Genomic DNA, 14884 nt, shown 5'->3' on the forward strand with positions numbered 1-14884 from the left:
CTGCTTGCAGCTGATGGTAGAGCACCTAGGAAAAGTGCTATATAAATGCTGCAACTGCATTTCAAACTCTGTATAAGGTATGATCAAGCAGGTCTTGGAGTTGCCTTGGGGTTGTTCTTGCTCCCTTACTTTGTTCCACACCTCGTATGTTGGATAACTTTTTAAAAATCAATTTCACCAACATATTCTATAGAATGGCTGCAAAGTACCTGGCAGCAATCATGAAAGAACCACATTTCCAATATTAGTGCTTATGAGTGCCATCTATAGACTCGCTCACAGCTCAGTTGCAGTTCTGAATATTGTGACCCACCAAACCTAATGCAGCCCACCCACCATTCAGGATTTGATACTCTTATTTTTCTGTCTGCTTGGGTGGGTGATGGTGATGCTGCAAAATCAGTAAGTTGTGAAGTGCCAAGAAGGTTGTTTTGGGGTATGGTGAGTCACTTGGGAGTTATGACTGTGCCCTCAGTGGCAATGACTGTAAAGAACCGGTGATTCTTTTCAACTACAACTACTTTTATTCTCTGCTAACAGAATAATAATAATAATAATAATAATAATAATAATAATAATAATAATTTATTTATACTCCGCCCATCTGGCTGGGTTTCCCCAGCCACTCTGGGCAGCTTCCAATGAAACACTAAAATACAATAACCTATTAAATATTAAAAGCTTCCCTAAACAGGGCTGACTTTAGATGTCTTCTAAAAGTTTGGTAGTTATTTTTCTCTTTGACATCTGGTGGGAGGGCGTTCCACAGGGCAGGCACCACTACCGAGAAGGCCCTCTGCCTGGCTCCCTGTAACTTGGCTTCTCGCAGTGAGGGAACCGCCAGAAGGCCCTCGGAGCTGGACCTCAGTGTCCAGGCAGAACGATGGGGGTGGAGACACGCCTTCAGTTATACTGGACCGAGACTGTTTAGGGCTTTAAAGGTCAGCACCAACACATTGAATTGTGCTCAGAAACGTACTGGGAGCCAGTGTAGGTCTTTCAAGATGGTCTCGGTACCCGCTCCCAGTCACAGTTTAGCTGCCGCATTCTGCATTAGTTGTAGTTTCCAGGTCACCTTCAAAGGTAGCCCCACATAGAGCACATTGCAGTAGTCCAAACTAGAGATAACCAGAGCATGCATCACTCTGGAGAGACAGTCCACGGGCAGGTAGGGTCTCAGCCTGCATACCAATGGAGCTGATAAACAGCTGCCCTGGACACAGAATTGACCTGTGCCTCCATGGACAGCTGTGAGTCCAGAATGACTCCCATGCTGTGCACCTGGTCCTTCAGGGGCACAGTTACCCCATTCAGGACCAGGGAGTCCTCCACACCTGCCCTTCTCCTGTTCCCCCAAAAACAGAACTTCTGTCTTGACAATCTTCTGTCATTCAACCTCAATCTGTTAGCTGCCATCCATCCTCCAACCACCACCAGACACTCACACAGGACCTTCACCACCTCCACTGGTTCCGATTTGAAAGAGAAGTAGAGCTGGGTATCATCCGCATACTGATGAACACGCAGCCCAAACCCCCTGATGATCTCTCCCAGCGGCTGCATGTAGATGTTGAAAAGCATGGGAGAGGGGACAGAACCCTGAGGCACCCCACAAATGAGAGCCCAGGGGTCTGAACACTCATCCCCCCCCCACCACTTTCTGAACACGGCCCAGGAGGAAGGAGCGGAACCACTGTATAACAGTGCCCCCAGCTCCCAGCCTCTCTAGACGGTCCAGAATGATGTTATGGTCGATGGTGTCAAAAGCTGCTGAGAGATCCAGCAGGACTAGGAAACAGCTCTCACCTTTGTCCCCAGCCGCCGGAGATCATCAACCAGTGCGACCAAGGCAGTTTCAGTCCCATGATGAGGCCTGAATCCCGACTGGAAGGGATCCAAATGGTCCGCTTCTTTCAGGCATGCCTGGAGTTGTTCAGCAACCACTTGCTCAATCACCTTGCGCAAGAATGGAAGATTTGAGACTGGGCAATAGTTGGCCATATTGGCAGCATCTAAACATGTTTTTTTAAAGAAGCGGTTTGATAACTGCTTCTTTCAGTGGTTCTGGGAAGGCTCCCTCACGGAGGGAAGCATTCACCACCCCACGAAGCCCATCGCCCAGCCCTTCCCGGCTAGCTTTTATAAGCCAGGATGGGCAAGGATCAAGGAGACAGGTGGTTGGTTTCACTCGTCCAAGCAGCCTATCCACATCCTCGGAGGTAACAGATTGGAATTGATCCCATACAACTTGACTAGACAGGACTCTAGCACTCTCCCGCCCTGGCACTGCTCCCATGGTGGAGTCTACCTCTTCCCGAATCTGAGCGACTTTATCTGCAAAAAAACTTTGCAAAATCATTGCAGGAGATCATGTGGCCCGTACTGGGCCCCGATGTAGCAGGTGGTTCCGCTAAATTGCGAACCACCCGAAAAAGTCTCCTGCTGCTGTTTTCTGCAGATGCAATAGAGGCGGTGAAGAAAGTCTTTTTCACCGTCGCTACCGCCACTTGGTAGGCTCAACATTGAGTTCTAACCCATGTCCGGTCAGCTTCAGAATGAGTTATCTGCCACCGGCGCTCTAGCTGTCTCAGCGATTGTTTCATTGCCCTCAGATCTGTGGAAAACCACAGGGCTGTCCAGGCTCCATGCAATCGGAGAGGGCACTTCGGAGCCAAACAGTCAATAGTTCTGGTTAACTCCACATTCCAGTGGGCCACCAGGGAATCAGCTGAAAGGCCATCAACATGGGATAAAGCATCTCCTACCACTCTCTGGAAAACATTTGGATCCATTAAGTGGAGGGGGGGCAGACCATCTGAATCAGTCCCACCTCCCTACAGAGGGGAAGGGTCGCAGAGAAGTCTGGTTGCACCAGGAAGTGATCTGATCATGACACTTCTTTCGTTTCGCTTTTACTTAGTGTCAGATCACCAACATCCATAGAGGTAAACACCAGGTCCAAGGCATGTCCGCGGCTATGGGTTGGGCCAGACTTATTCAGGGACAGCCCCATGGAGGCCATGCTTTCCACGAAGTCCCGAGCGGCCCCTTGTAAGGTCGTGTCGGCATGGATGTTAAAATTCCCTAGGACAACCAAACTAGGTGTCTCCAGGAGAACATCCACCATGACCTGAAGCAGCTCGGGCAGGGAATCCTTGGTGCAGCGGGGAGGTCAGTACACCAGAAGGAATCCTGTACTGCCCCTATTGCCCAACTTCCAGAACATGCACTCAGAGAACTGGGTCTTCCCAATAGGACGCCTGGTGCAAACTAATGACTTCCTAAAAATCACTGCAACCCCCCTCCCCGCCCACAAGGCCTGGGTTGCTGTGTGTAAGAGAAACCTGGTGGACAAGCAGCGGCAAGGACAGGCCCATCTGCTTCATCCAACCAAGTCTCTGTTACACATGCCAGGTCAAGTCCTCCATCCATGATCAAGTCATGGATGGCAGTGGTCTTATGAATCATTGACCTGACATTGCACAGCAGTACCTTCAGGTCATGTGGGTCTCCCTTGCTGATTCTAGTATACGCCCGGTCAGGACCAGACCTGGAGGCAGGGATTGTCCTCAGACAACGACTAAACCTGCCTCCTCTGTAATGACATGGTCTGGTCTTAGCGTAACTCTTCTTCCTACTTGTGATCACTGAGATCGGTTGTCTAGTCCACTATTTCACTATTTAGTGTTATTCCCTTCATAAATTTAGTGCTATTCCCTTCATAAATATGATTTGCCAGATAAGTTCAAATATGTACACAATGTCAGATGAATCAAAGATCAGAACACAGCCTATTACATATATTGACATAATTTTCTGTTAATATTTGCCAGTGGTTTTGCTTTATTTTGTGATTCCCATGTGGGAAATGAATAAATACATGGAAGCACCATGCAGAGATAAAATATGTTCACAGTGCAAGTGTGAACCAACCCTGTGGCCAAAGTAAAATTGCTTGATGTATCAAGAGTGAAGGGTTGCTTTCATAGACTGGTATAGACTGAAAGGCCTAATCTTTGTTCCTGCCCACAACAAATGTTTTATCAGCCAATTTATGTGCACAGTATTTTCTGTGCTGTAGCTGCTGATGCAACTGGCCTTTCATCCTCGCCCCAGAGCAGTGCCTTGCATTGGCTTCCCCAAGTTAGCAATGTCACACGAGGAGCACTGAACCAGCCATTCTTGCACTCATATAGGTTGTGTAGGGGGCACGGGTGGCGCTATGATTTAAACCACTCTTGGGCTTGCTGAGAGAAGGTCGGCGGTTCAATTCCCCATGACGGGGTGAGTTCTCATTGCTCTGTCCCAGTTCTTGCCAACCCAGGAGTTTGAAAGTATGCCAGTGCAAATAGATAAATAGGTACTGCTGCCGTGGGGTGGTAAACAGTGTTTCCATGTGGGCCAGAAGCGGTTTACTCCTACTGGCCACATGACCCGGAAAGCTGTCTGTGGACAAACGCCGGCTCCTTCGGCCTGACAACAAGATTTGCGCTGCAACCTGCCTTTGACTGGACTTAACTGCCCAGGGGTCCTTTACCTTTTCACCTATAGGTTATGTCCTAAGATTTTCACTGGCTCTAGTTTCCTAATAGAAAAGCAAAATCAGAGATGATGGCAATAATTAATGAACACTGACTTCAGGGATGGGAAACCTGTGACACTCCTGAGGTTGTCACATCATCCTTGAACATTGCCCATGTCAGCAACCTCCTGAGGAGCACAGGCTCTCCATCCCTGATCTCGTAGCAGCAGTGTTTCTGACAATGAATAATTCCTTCCCCATTCAGTTTTTGAACTTGCAGAAATGCTATAATAAAGCAAACTGTTGATCTCATTGCAACGCTTTCCCGGTGTTAATAATGGAGCTTACAGATCCTTTAATCAAAACATTTTGCTCCCATTTGCATCAAACAACAACAGCACATTGCCCCTTTCTCTCCCTTAAAAAAAGCATACTGATACTAACTCATAGAGATAATTAAGAAATTCAGTGATTGCCCCGTTATGGATTGAAACATGTGTTTCACTCTTCCTGAATGTTCAATTTTTAATTCTCTAAAAAAAGTGTCAAAATGGAATTTTACAGAAAATATGCATAGAAATACATACATTGAGAGAAAATTCATTTCAAAATATATATTTAAAAATGTTTTTAAATGCTTACTGCAAGTGGGTTGGTTTTTTTACAATTTTCAGATGAATGCAGAAAAGGAACAAAATGAATATATGGGTGATTGTATGTGAAACTGATTGTATGTGACTCTTGAACACTCTTAGGCCATATTTGCACCATATACTTAAAGTACTATGGTACCATTCTCAGAGTGGTTTAATGATCAATCCCTCTTCACAGGGAACTGTGATAACTGTAGCTCTTTGAGACTCCTAATAATTCTCAGCACCCTTAATAAACTACAGTTCCCAGAATTCCTTGAGGGCAACCAAGACTACTTTAAACCAAGAGCCAGTGTGGTGTAGTGGTTAAGAGCAGTAGACTCGTAATCTGGTGAACTGGGTTCGCTTCCCCGCTCCTCCACATGCAGCTGCTGGGTGACCTTGGGCCAGTCACACTTCTCTGAAGTCTCTCAGCCTCACTCACCTCACAGAATGTTTGTTGTGGGGGAGGAGGGGAAAGGAGAATGTTAGCTGCTTTGAGACTCCTTCTGGTAGTGATAAAGTGGGATATCAAATCCAAACTCTTCTTCTTCAAATTCTTCTTAAATGGTATCATAGTACTTTAAATGTGTGGTATAAACATGGCCTCACTAGAGCATAAGTCCCACTGAACACAATTAGCATTTATTCAGAACAAATAGGTACAGTACAGTTGTACCTCGGGTTGCAAACACTGCTGGTTGCATGTTTTCGGGTTACGGACCATGCCGAACCCGGAAGTACCGGAACAGGTTACTTCCGGGTTTTGGCGCTCGTGCATGCGCAGAAACGCTGAATCATGACTCGCACATGTGCAGACGCGGCGCTGCGGGTTGCGAGCGCTGCAGGTTGCGAACGTGCTTCCCACACGGATCACATCCGCAACCCGAGGTTCCACTGTATATGGTTTCAGTTTTAGTTTAGAAATCAGTACCCAACAGTTTAACTGGAGATCTGGTCTGCACTTAGGTAGAACCTACACACATATAAAAAATGCTGTGAAAATTTTCAAACATCAGGAAGCTCCCCAGTACCCCTTGAGCCAACTCCTAGGAAATACTGCTTAGACCCTATAACCTGGCACAACTTCCCTCAAAGGGGGTGAAGCTCCAGAGTGGTAGACTATTAAAACCACAGTAGGACCCAGACAGGAGGACCCAGACAGTTACTGGAGTGGGATCTTTAGCTCTTGGTGTTGTCTTGCATGAAGAAGTCCTAATCACTGGCAGTCTGACCTTTGCTAAATCTCATCAACAGCCCTCTGGATCCCAGTCTGGGGCAGAATACTTGCAAAATTCCACTTGTCCAGCATTGGAAAATGAGTACCCTGCCTAGCTTTGTTTTTTGGAATTAAAACGTTAAGATAAACAATTGAGGACTGCAAAAAGCAAAGGGGTCTACATGTATTATTCAAGCAAAAATATTTCTGTTTTCCAAGCTTAAGAATGGGAAATATGCATGCTTATGATCTTCCAAGTTATGGGTTAGGTTTTTTCAAAGCAGTAATTTCACTGGTGGAAGAAGAGTTTGAGTTCAGGACGTCTGGGTTTATTGGTGTGTTTCTACTTTTTATTTTGTTATAAAAAGCACATTAGATCGCCCATTACATTCCACACACACACCCTTTGCAGACACCCTCACCCCCTTCCTATGTTCATAATACAAGAAGGATCTAGAGAAAGGGTAACCCCCCCCCCAAAAAAACCCCTGATTATCAGTCTGATGGGTAGTTAAAGGGACCTGAAGAAGTGACTAATCTGATTAAGGCTGCAGTTCTAATCATGTGCACTTGCAATGCCTGTTCAAACTGAGTTTATCAAATGGAATTTGTTCAGAATAAATAAACAGATCACTTATATAGAATTGATATTCAATGGTCTCATGTGCATAAACTGCACCACAGGAGGGGAAGTGTGCAAGCCTGCGGCTCACTGTGACGCATTCTCATCACAATAAACCATGACTTATCATGATGTCTGACTGCAGCCAGTATCAAACAGTCACAATTTAAAACTGAGTGATCAAAAGGGCTAGTTTATAGGCCATGTTCCTTATTTGAAGTAGCTCAACACTCTGAAGCACACCTTGCCCATTTAGTATCTAAATGCAATGTGTTTATATTATTGTATTATTCAAGAGCACTCACTTAATATTTTACATTTTTAAGCTACACATATCCCTGTGGAGCATTCCCCCCCCCCCCCCGCACACATGGTAAGTGCATTACTAGATTAAAGCAAAGGTTAAGCTCCAGCTCTCCTGCAACAGTGGCAACAACAACAGCCAACAGCAACACAATATGTCTGCTAGAAATATGCCAAACGAGTTTGGAAATATATGTATGTATGGAAGGGACAATAATATATCAAGATTGCAAATGATCAAAAGGGCAGAAGTAGACAAGATAAACTCTTTGTGCCCTCCCTCCCAGTCAAACTTTCAAATCCTAAAACCATACCTCGCATCAAAAGAAAGTTGCCACCCCTTGTGGAATTATTACTGCAGACTACGTATTAAGAGTCCTAATCCTTTAAGAAGGATTGAATTTATTTTATTTTATTTTGAATCAGAGACCATTGGTTAAGCCCATATATGTACACAGACATTTAGGGTGCTTTGCAAGAGAGAGAATAGCTGTGTGTTATCTTATTTGGCAATAAACATTTCAGGAAGAGGCATAGCTGGCTGTGATGCATTAAAAAGGCCATCTCATTCTTAAAGTAGGCAGAGCAACAAGAGATTCCATGGGAGAGGGTTTATTATTAGCTAGTAATTAAATAATAGTTCATGTTGCCTTCTTTCACTGGGAATTACATCCTTTTCACCTCTTCTTTGCTAGAGCAGAGACATCCATTACGATGAGTAGCTACAACACTTGTCAGCTCCAATCAGCTCCAAATGGCTGAAGACCAACTGACGTGTACTCTCTTAAAGCATGGCTTCTCTTCCCCAAAAAGCCCACTGTCCTTTCACGTGCATGTAACAGTCAAAAGAGATCACATCACACAATGAAGAAAAACAGAAGCATATGGTACGATGGGAGCCTCTGCAGGAGATGGCTGAAATGTTAAGGCTCACACATCATAAACTAAATGTATTTCAGAATACTGGTTTGGAACAACCCGTTAACAAACAGCAAAATTAAAGCAGGGTTTCATGAAGTGAGCTAGGTATGATTTCTGTTTTGTTTTGTTCCAAAGATTGATTGCAATGATGCATGAGAACCTGCTCAGTTTGAGCTGCTAATTATGCAAGAGCAGCCATCCAGTTCAATTTACATACATACATATTACAAATACATAATTTGTATGTCGCCTCTCCAAAGTTCAAACCATGCTCAAGGAGGCTTACAACATGCAAAAACACATAACTATAACAATTTTAAATTTTTTAAAATACAAAACCAAACTGAAAAATTTCCACATAAATCACAACAAAATTTAAAATAAAGGTACAAAAAACCAACAGCAACAAAAAGCCCCAAATAGCACCTCAGCTGTTTAATTGGGGATGAGAAAACCCCCACGCTTCCCCTGTTGCTCTATCGTTCCTCCAGTTTGGTCTGCTGTGCATCCTGCTCCTGCCAAATTTCTGCTTAAATATGAGTATTTCTAAAACTGATATTGTGCAGTTTGTCTCTGCTTTTCTCCTTCTTCTGTTCATTTACATGTTTCTCCCTCTACACTACTGCTGCACATGTGTGCATTGATAAAACACGGTGGGGAGGGGGGGACCGATCTTGCTGCAGTCATGCATTTGGTCACGTCAATATTTTTGTGTGGTGAAAATGTGCTCCTGCACATTGTTGAAATATCACACAACAAAATATCTTGAAACAAGCGCAATCGAAAGTTTGCTTTTAAAAAATGCAATGTTTAATCAACATACAAAAATGCACACCAGTACACTCCAAAAGGATATTGATGCAGTCATGCATATCTCACATCAATATTCCTGTTTTTGAAGTATTTTGTTCACATTCATTGATTATATAGAAGGCAGAGGTAAAAGACATGACTGAACTAGGAGCGACGTGGGGTGAGCGGCGCGGTGCTTTGAATCGACTGCTTCTTTCACGGAGTGAAGCTGCATTGCTGTTTCTGGAGAGCGCTGACTTTTTTCTGTGGACAATTGGATTTTAAACAACTACCCGTGAGTAGAACAGAAAATTGGATCTTTAAGTACCTTAATTTGGCGCCGAAGCGGGAAGGTCATAAACAGGAAGTCCGCCTTCCGCTTTTGTAAATAGACTGAAGCAAAGACGTTACAAGCTAAAGTCTTTGAAAGCTTTTTATAAAGGATTAAATCTCCATCGGTTAAAAATACAGAACCCCCCTTGGAAGCAGGTGAAGATGGGGGAAATTTTGAACTTAGTAAGCCTGCAGGAGTGAGGGGAAAATCAAATTACCACAGCTCTGAACCTGGGAACGGTCTGCTAGATGATGCTTGGGGAAAGTTTATTGACAGAACGGATTTGACAGCTAGCTAAAATAAGAGTAAGATACTGTTTCCATTGTCCTCTTCTGCATTTAAAATGGAGGAAAAAGTAACTGAAAATCAAAACTATGTTTAATGCCTGAGTTGTACTTGAAAGAACTGATACAAGTGGAGACTGTTTCCCTCTAGAGGGAGCTTTTGAAATTGTTATAGGAGTGTAACTGGGAGGTCTCCAGCTGCAAGATAAGGATTCTGAGAGCCAGAGATTGACCTTGGACTATTCAAAATGTTGACAGGAGAAGTTATTTTGACTGCATTATGTAAGACAAACTATTTGCTGGAAGAGATTCATAAAAAGATGGATGACATGACTTTTAAAATTGATAATTTGGAACAGAAAGTGACTAATATGAGACAAAAAGTAAGCACCAACACAGAAATAATTCAGGACCTGGCACAGGAACCTACCTTAGCAGAACAAATGGTGGAGGAAAAGGAGAAAGCTGTTGTTTTTGAACCTAAAATAACACAAGCGGGATCCTTAGTTCTAGAGAAGCAAATTGAGGACTATAAATTGAGTCCTTTTATGATTGAATTTAGAAAAAGCCAGATTTTGAGGATTGGATCCCGGCTTGGACTGAAGAAGGAAAGTTGGAAAGATCTCTCTATCCAGGGATTAATTGACTTTTGGGACATGGACTTGGATTTGAAGGAGATTGAAGTTTTGGGGGGCCTTTGGATTTGGAGGAATATTGAAATACGTCCTGAAACACTGTATAGACTCTAGCTTCAACTATGGAAATTTGGCTGAACTGTCCAGAAGGAATAAAAGTAATGTTCGGATGGAGTTCTCTCGAGATTTGCTTTCTAGCATTAAAGAATATGAAGAAGATCTGCAGAAGGGACCTGGAAAAGAGTTAAGAGCCTCGGACATAAGATCTCCAGGTTGATGGACTATATGTAATTGATGGAAAGGACTGGCAGAATCCGAAACCAGGGAGAGGAGTTGGTGGAAGAAGATTGGAAAATTTAAAGTTTATATATGGAAATATCGCAAAATTAATGAGTGATAGAAAAATGGTGGATTGATATTTTATGGATTTAGCAGAAATGTTATAAGGAGTTAAGCATATATAAGTATTTTAGTTTTAATGTTAAAATAAGGTTAAAAAAAATTGGTGAAATGAGGGAAAGTAAAGTTACATTATATTGAGATAAATTACAGAACAAAAATTGGAAAAGATGGAAAGGATTTGCTGAAATAGTTAATCGAATTAGAATACAAAAAAGGGAGGTGTGAGGAGGTCAAGGAAACAAGCAAATGAAAGATAAGTTGGGAAGATTAGTCGTGTTTTTTGTTTTTGTGGTTTTTTCTTTATTTCTTTTTTTTCTTTTTCTCCCCCCCCCTCTTATTGTGATGTGTTGTTTTGCTTTTGTTTAATATGGTGTTATTACTTTTACTTTTGCTTTTTGTAACCCTTAAAATTTTAATAAATATTATTTATAAAAAAATAAAAATAAATAAAAGACATGACTGAACTAAAGGATCTGCAAAAGTATACATGTTATGCAATTCTCACAAACCAAAGGACATGCTTCCTAAATATGTGGGTAGGATGGATTTTCTCTTTTTATTTCTCACTAAATTAAGCCTCAGAGTGCTTATGTAGCATCATGGATTGCAGCAGTCCAGCTATGAAGTACATGGACCAAGCAAGTTGGGAAACTCATCAGGTCACAAGCTGACTAGAACCTTAAAAATATGGGAAATCTGTTTTTGTTTGTAAATCATAAGTGTAACATATTTAAGGAACTGCGGTATTTGCGTAGACAGGATTCTCAAACACAGATGCTCTTTGTAACTGATGTAACTGAAAGCAATTTCATTGCTGGGTATAGCTGTTAAATTGCTTAATATAATGTACAAAATCCAGCGTAAAGAAAAAGTCTGCTAAACCACATTAGGCCCTTTAATATCATTTTAGAATATTCATAAAAAATGAAAGGTGTTTAGATCACTGCCAGTCCGTCCCCTCCCCCCTCCCCAATTAAAGCATACTGTGTTTGAGGCACTTTATTCTTGTGGGTTTTGTTTGTATTGAACAATCTTTGTATTGACTGGATTTTGCAAGCAAAGGAAGGAAACAATCTAATGAAACAAATATTTAAAGTACTATGCCTTCCTTATGATTGGTTGGTGTTTGATTTGTCTCTAGAACAGAAATTAATCTTTTTCTTACATAGGATAATGTCTTTGTTTTTGCCACTATCTTAGCAGAATTGGAATAATTTGAATAAACAGAATCAAGTCACATATTGCAAAGTGATGGTTGTGTCACATTTGTTATTTTCAAGGAGATGTTCCTTCCTGAAAAAGAAATAAATTCAGGGTTCTGTCCCAAACTGTCAGTGGGATCATTCAGTTAAGAAAACAGCTGGTTAAAAAGCACAAGCTCTTCCAAGGAAAATTAGCACGGGCAAAGCAAATGGCCCCATCAGAGTCCCCTTGTCAATTTGTTTGCTTCACGTTGCTAAAATATAAATTTAGATGCAGGGACACAAGAGCAATTTCATGAGTAAGATGTTGGTGCTTCTAAATATTAAGTGGCTGAGGGCAAATTTTAATATCAAAGGGAAAATTCGCCTGTCATTGCTAAGCTAAACAAAAATATAACGACACTGAAAATAATGTAGGTTATGGCTATAGCAGTCTTCTGTTTAGCTTTAAGCTGAGTTGGCATTCTTTCCTACTCATGTGGAAAGAGATTGTCCTGGGCAGCTATGATCTTACATGATGGAGGATCAGTTTGTTACTATCGGGGCAAATGTTTCAGGAATTTGGCTACATGTGTTAATTTCAGTCCCCTTTTTCTGCAGCCTCAAAGCAAACAAATCAATAATTAAAAAACAACCAATTAAGACAAACACTATCAACTAAAAACAAATCAAGCTTCAAAATAACATCCACAACCACCAAAGCAAGCAAAACAGCCCACATAGGGCCTGTAGAGAGAGGTATGTGGATCCTGTGCTGTTTATTTTAGCATTAAAAGTTAAAGCAACTTAAACTGGACCCAGTCTGGAAGCAAATAAGTTGCAAAGGTAGTTTGGTGCAGAACAGGTTCAATCTGCACACACCTGCCAGCCCGAGATGGAATCTGTGCAGCTGCATTTTGACGTAACTGACTCTTTTAAGGGACATAAAAATGAAATCCCCACATAGAATATGTTACAGTACTGGCGGTTCTAGAAGCATAGATCAGAATGCCAAGATCCAACCCATCTGGACAAGGGACTAAGCCTTCTTAGAAGGTGCCAAGGTGACGCATGTCCCGTCCCCCCATTTCTCACCCAAGGACAAGCCTATCCATAAACAGGGTCCCATGTTGCTCCTCAACTGGAGCAGTAAAAACAGAGCAGGGAACCTAAAGCTCTTGTCCTATTACTGCTTACCTGCATGGAGAACTCAGATTTCTGAGTTTAGTTCTGTTTGATTTTGCCACTGCTGAAAAGCAAGAAAAAGCTGCAGTGTGGAGCACTCCCAGTTAATCTTCCCTCAGGTGGTGCAATGGGACCGTGTCTCTGGCTGTGAACCAAAAGGTTGCTGTTTTGAGCCCACCCTGGGATGGCTGTTAGCAGGATTCCTGTACTGAAGGGGGTTGGGCTAGATGACCCTCGGGGTCCCTTCCAACTCTACGATTCTATGATTCAGGATTCCAGCCACTCCATTCTATTCACTTTTTGCTGCACTCAGTCTGCCTGCCCCTCCCAAGCAACTCACTTGGTATTCCATGGCCACTGAGCATGCTCTCACCTGGTTGGGTTGTTTTGGGTACTCCATCCCTCAGGGCTATAAAATTAGAAGAGAAGAGAAGAGAAGAGAAGAGAAGAGAAGAGAAGAGAAGAGAAGAGAAGAGAAGAGAAGAGAAGGGCTGGAAAGGACCCCAAGGGTTTTCTAGGGACAGAAGCGAAAGCTGTTTCCTGGTTCTGATGGATCTCTCAGCCGCTTTTGATACCATTGACCACTGTATCCTTCTGGACCATCTTTGGGGGTTGGGGGTTTGGAGAACTGTTTTGCAGTGGTTCCACTCCTTCCTCCTGGGCTATGTCCAGAAAGTAGTGTTGGGGATTATAGATTAGTAATTATTTATTGTACCGGTAACTGATAAGTATAAACTGTTAAATTATTATTTGCTGCTGTTTAATTTACTATTAGTTTCTAAATGATTGTTGAATATTGCTTTATTTGATATAAGTTGTTTATTTTAACGTTATTGTGACTTTTTATATTGGATCCAATTAGAACTATTAATGTTTGATGTTTTATCATGTTTTTATATGTGTTGGAAGCCACCCAGAGTGGTTGGGGCAACCCAGTGAGGTGTCTTCTTCTTCTTCTTCTTCTTCTTCTTCTTCTTCTTCTTCTTCTTCTATACAGCCCCCTACAATGCATGAATGACCCCTGCAATATATCTATGCTTATATGCAGTATTTCTGCAAACCTTGGGGTATCCATTTCAAGAACATAGGAAGAGCACCTGCTGGGTTAGGCCAGTGACCCCTCTAGCCCAGCATCCTGTCCTCACAGGGACCAACCAGATGCCTGGGAGAAGCTAGCAAGCAGGATTTCAACACAAGATCTCTCTCCCCTCCTGCGGTATCCAGAAACCAGAAGCAATTGCTGCCTCCAACTGTGGAGGCAGAGCATAGCCATCATGGCGAGTAGCCATTGATTTGTCCATGATTGTCCATGATTTGTCCAGTCCTCTTGTAAAGCCATCCATTTTGGTGGGCACCACAGCCTTCCATGGAAGTTTCATAGTCTAACTGTGCTCTTCTGATACCTTCCTCTTGTGGGTCATTCCATATCACGTGATACAGCTTTTTTACCTCCTGTCATCCAATTTTATTAATATTTTGTACACTTGTTGAATGATCAAAACTAAGTTTAAACCTAAAATTTTATTTTTTTATCTCATCCCGGAAAGGCCAAAATTGTCAATTTTTTGATATTTCAAGCCCTCATAACTCACAAACAGGATGAGATAAAAAATTAAAATTTTTAATCAACAAGTGTACCAAATATTAATGGATATTGATATGGAATGACCCCTGTGCCATTTGGCTACATATGCAACAGCAGTCTTAACATCAGTAATAAAGGAAATAATAGCATAGAATCATAGAATCATAGAGTTGGAAGAGACCACAAGGGCCATCGAGTCCAACCCCCTGCCAAGCAGGAAACATCATCAGAGCACTCCTGACATATGGTTGTCAAGCCTCTGCTTAA

Source organism: Podarcis erhardii (assembly GCF_964252035.2).
Source record: "Podarcis erhardii genome assembly, chromosome: 11".
NCBI lineage: Eukaryota > Metazoa > Chordata > Lepidosauria > Squamata > Lacertidae > Podarcis > Podarcis erhardii.